This window comes from Microtus ochrogaster, linkage group LG4, assembly GCF_000317375.1.
Source record: "Microtus ochrogaster isolate Prairie Vole_2 linkage group LG4, MicOch1.0, whole genome shotgun sequence".
NCBI lineage: Eukaryota > Metazoa > Chordata > Mammalia > Rodentia > Cricetidae > Microtus > Microtus ochrogaster.
The window spans coordinates 65,999,718-66,004,648 of record NC_022030.1 but is presented as its reverse complement, the minus strand read 5'-3'; positions in this window follow the sequence as shown (position 1 = coordinate 66,004,648).

Sequence of the window (4,931 nt, the reverse complement as noted above, 5' to 3'; positions counted from 1 at the left end):
TGATGCTGACTAGACAATCAGAGCCCAACACAGGAATCTAGGGCCTTAAGAGACAGAGGTGGGGAGAGCAAGAGAGGAAGAGAAGGAGAAGAGAGGGCAAACTGGCCAAGACAGGAGCCCTGAACAAAGAGGTTAAGAGAACTAAGAGACCAAGAGATTGTATGGTCAAAATGGCTGGGGGGTGGGGCGGGGGAGAAAAGCTCAGCCCCTGGGCAGGAGAGGTTTAGGGTGGGAGGAAGGGTGAGAAGGGCTGGGAAGAGCACAGGAACCAAGTGATGCTGGGAGGTTGGCCTGCATCTGTTTTGATATGCTAATAGGAACCTCAGTTACCATTTGTCCCAGGTTTCTTTGAGACCTAACAGTGTCAAAGAGGCTTGAGCTAAGAGTTAAGTGGATCTGGAGAAGCAAGGAGGCAGATAAGGTTAGCTGAACAAGGCTTGTTTGTACAGAATCTTCTCCACTTTAGCTTTTTATCCTTGATAGAAGAATATCACTTTCCTCCTGATATGGGGAAGGCACTGTCCATGCAAGGGAGGCAGCTTTTCTTTATTGTTTGCAGAAGAAAGAATGGGAAGGCTGAATCATCTTTCGTATACCTGCTGTTCTTCCCAAGGACCTTTTACTAAACAGAATCCTTATGTCAAGGTAGTAACACGTATTGGGGTATCACGTCCTAAGTTCCTCCTGCTCTGTATCTTTGTCCCTGTGCATTTTCTTATAAAGATGTGACCCTGGGAGTAGAGACATGGCTCCTCTGACGGAATACTTGCCTACTACACACAGAGTGGTCCAGTTGAAGACAGAACTGGTCATGACTGTGATCCTAAAGATCAAGAGATGGAAGCAGAAAGACCAGAAATTCAGGGTCATCCTAAGGGTCATCCTAAGGTATCTAGTAGGTTTAAGACCCATTTGAGCTATACTAGGTCCCGTTTCAACGTGTGTGTGTGTGTGTGTGTGTGTGTGTGTGTGTGTGTGTGTGTGTGTGTGTGTGTTTGGATTTAGGGTCCTCCCTATATGATCTTCTTACCAGAAATTTTGAGGTGTTTCACCAGAATCACCATATAAAACTAAAGAAACTGGGGTCTCCTCTTGGGGTTCTTAGTCTTATTATAAAGTATTCAAGGATAGACTCAAACCAAAGCTTATACTATTTCATTGGAGTTTAAAAGAAGAATACCTAGGCAGGCAAATTGAAACTCACGGCAGGTGCTTGGTGGGGAGGAAAGGCGAAGTGAGAAAGCCATGTTGTTTAAGCTGGCATGGAGGTCGACCACATGGCAGAGGAAAGAGAAAGAGCTAGGAAGCCCAAAGCATGCCTCTTTCTCCTAAATAAATAAATAAGTGTTTCTAGGCTCTGGCCGAGACAGAGGGGGGGAGGGGGTGTTTCACTTTTCTGAGTCAGGACTCAGACATACTTTAGCCAAATTTCATGGCAGCTGATAGGGACTGAGCTGGGAAGTAGGAATTCTGGGAAAGAAACATATATTACCTCATTAGAAGGCTAATTATTCCTATACTTCTTTAGCATAGCTCAGGTGAACATGCCATAAAAGTGGTCTTTAGCCAGGTATTGACCTGCCTAACTGGAGTGTTGGGTCTCCCCGCAGGTCAGAGATCCCATTCTCTTGGCCAGAAGGATGCAGTTTTCCCTGAACGGGCCCTGCATGCTGCTGTGGTATTCTCCTCTTAACGCAACCTATACATGGAAAGTCGTTGCCGCCTCCTCCTCCCTTATATGGTCATTCAGTTGTGTCAGTCACTTGGCTAAGGGTCCACTCTTCAGGAAGTGAGTTCACCTTAAGCCATGCTAAGGAGGTAAGAGGAATAATTAACCCTCTGATGAGTGATTGATAGGTTTCCACCAATGCAAAAGGGCAGATCAAACCAGATTAAAAACAGATAAATATAGGTTCATGGAGTGTTGCTCCTGGGTGGACTCACCTGTCCCAAAGAATGGGGCCAGAGAAGTCAAGCACCCAGGCTAACACAGGGAGATTTTATAGATCTTAGGCACGGGGTGCTGATGTGTCAGCCAAAAGCTGTGCCCCTGGGCAGGCACTTGGGTGGGATGGTCAGGTCAGAAATGTGGACCTAGGCTTTCGGTGCCATTCATTTGTTCAAAGTTTTCTCAGTGTGGGTAGGGTTGGGGGAAGTAGGCCAGATGGGGTTTCCTAGCTTGTGCAGGGGTGAGCAGGAGTTCCAACCAAACAATGAGGTCATGGATTTTCCCTTCCCAGAATTCCCATGCCCTAGCATAATCACTAGAGTTGCCATGAGATACTTTTGAGTTTGTCCATCTTGCTGAATCCTGACCCAGAAAGACAAGACTACCATTTTCTTCTCTTCTTTCTTTCAGATGCTAGACAGGGCCTCACTATGTTTTTTTCTGGTGCTCTGGGGCTTTTGATTTTCTTTTCCACTCTTTCGCTAATGCTCCCCTCCCTGCCACATGGCTGCTTGTCTGCCATGCAGCTGATCCCCACGCTGGCATACCTTTCACGGCATACCTTTTTCTCTTGCATGGACCCCTGTTTGCTGTTTGTGGTGGTTTGAATTAAGAATGGCTTCCATAGGCTCATATGTTTGAGAGCATAGTCATCAGGAGTGGCACTATTTGGGAGGGACTGAGAGGTATGGCCTTGTTGGAAGAAGTGTGTCACTGAGGGGTGGGCTTTGAGGTTTCAAAAGCCCATGCCCGTCTCCATGTCTCTTTCTTCCTGCTTCCTGCGGAACAGGATATAGGACCTTTACCTCCTTCCCCAGAATCATGTCCGCCTCCATGCATGCCACCATGCTCCCCACCATGACGATGATGAACTAGACCTCTAAAACTACTAGCTATCCCTAATTAAATGTTTTCCTTAATAAGAGTTGCCACGATCATGGTGTCTCTTCACAGTAATAAACACTAAGACAATATTTAAACCTAAACCTTGTACTAGGACCTTAACTGTGGACCAGTGGGTCTACTAGATCCCTTTGTTTCTCTATCCTAATGTAGCAACATTGAATAAATCTTTCTCTGCTTTTCATTTTTTAAAGATTTATTTGTTTATTATATATACAATGTTCTGCTTTCATGTATGTCTGCAGGCCAGAAGAGGGCACCAGACCTCATTACAGATGGTTGTGAGCCACCATGTGATTGCTGGGAATTGAACTCAGGACCTCTGGAAGAGCAGCCAGTGCTCTTAACCGCTGAGCCATCTCTCCAGCTTCATTTTTACTTCACTTCTTTGGCTTATTGAGGACCAGTGTCAAAGCCTGGTTTATAACAGTTGCCAAGTCCTAGTGTCTTCCCTTGATGACTTTGCTAACAAAGTTTCCCCAAAGCCTCATGTATAGAAGTCTCCTTGACTACTTGTGTGACTGTTGGGAGGTGGTCGAAACATTAGGAGGTGAAACAGCACAGAAAATGTTACACCACTGAGCTGCACACTTGACAGGGATACTAGGGCTAGGCAAGATGGTAAAGGCACTTGCTGCTAAGACTAAGGTCCTGAGTTCCATCCCTGAGGTTCACATGATGGAAGCAAAGAACCAGCTTGGGCCGTTTCTCCTCTGACCTCCACCCATGAGCCGTAGCATCTGTACCGCCCCACCTTCCATTGTGCATACAAAATAAAGAGATAAAACGCTTTGTTGTGTTTGCTTTAAAGTTTGGAATTCTGTCTCCTTCCTCCCTTCCCATTTTCCTTACCTCTTTTTTTTTTCTTTCCATCACCTTGAGGTGAACAACTTCCTCTGCTACATGTACCCATTACAGACACAGAAGTGGCTTGGCCAGCCATGAACCAAAGCCTCAAAAAGTGAGCCAAAATGAGTGTTTTCTCCTGTAAATAAGACATTTCGTCACAGCAAATAAAAAGCAGGGTAACAAATCTGTTAACCCTGAAAAATTCCATGGTTAAAATCACACAGCCACACCCTGTGTGCACATCCCCATCCCCCACTCCCTTCTCCATCCCTCTACCCCACCCCTATCCTCACCCCTTCCCCAACTCTCACTCCCACCCAGTCCCCCAATCCCACCCATCCCTCCACTCTATCCCCTTATCCCTTCCCCCATCCTTACCTACTATCTCATCCCCCAACTCCAACCTCTATCTCTGGTCCCCACCACACCCCATCCCCCACTGCCTCCTTTACCCCTCCACCCTATCCCCATTCCCTACTCATCCTCCACCTCCAAGCCAGGTAATCACTTAGGAAGCACCTTGGATTCTGAGGGACTGTCTGTGGAGGACTTGAGGGTGAGACAAGGAGAGTCTGGTTTGATTTTTGGCCAGAGTGGGAACCAAGACGCATGTGACTTTTGACAGGAAGTGGTAATTCTTACCTTGGGGGACCTCAAGGCCTGAGCTCACCAGCCCTGGAAGCCCGAAGAGTGCTATAGTATGGTTTACTGAAAAAGTCCCCTGAGGGTCTTGTGGTCTGAAGGCTGCACTCCCTGTTTATGTGGCTTCGGTCAGGATGTCTGGAGATGCAGGCTTGGGCCAGGTTATGTAGACCACGTGAAGTGTTTTTGAAAGAGCCCTAAAGGTCACCAATCTCCATGACTACTTCACACTCCTCTCTTCAAACAACACCATCCCGCACCTCTGGGTCTCTGGGCGCTACAGTCGATGAGTGGGGCGGTGCTGTGAAACGCTGGGGCTCTGCAATCAGCTGAAACCACACTGAGCACGAGCACGTAACAGGATTCCAGCCTGCAGCCGCCCCCTCCAGCCACCAAGGGAGTAGAACAATAAGGAGACCAATCTCCTTTTCTGGGGACTGGAAGCCAAAAGTGGGGAGATATCTCCAGTCTGTGATGAAATAAGTTTTGGTCACTTTATCCCCACTAGGATGGCTACGATCAAGAGGAAGGGAAGGAGGAAGGGAAAGAAAGGAGGGAGAAGAAGGAAGGAAGGAAGGAAGGAAGGAAG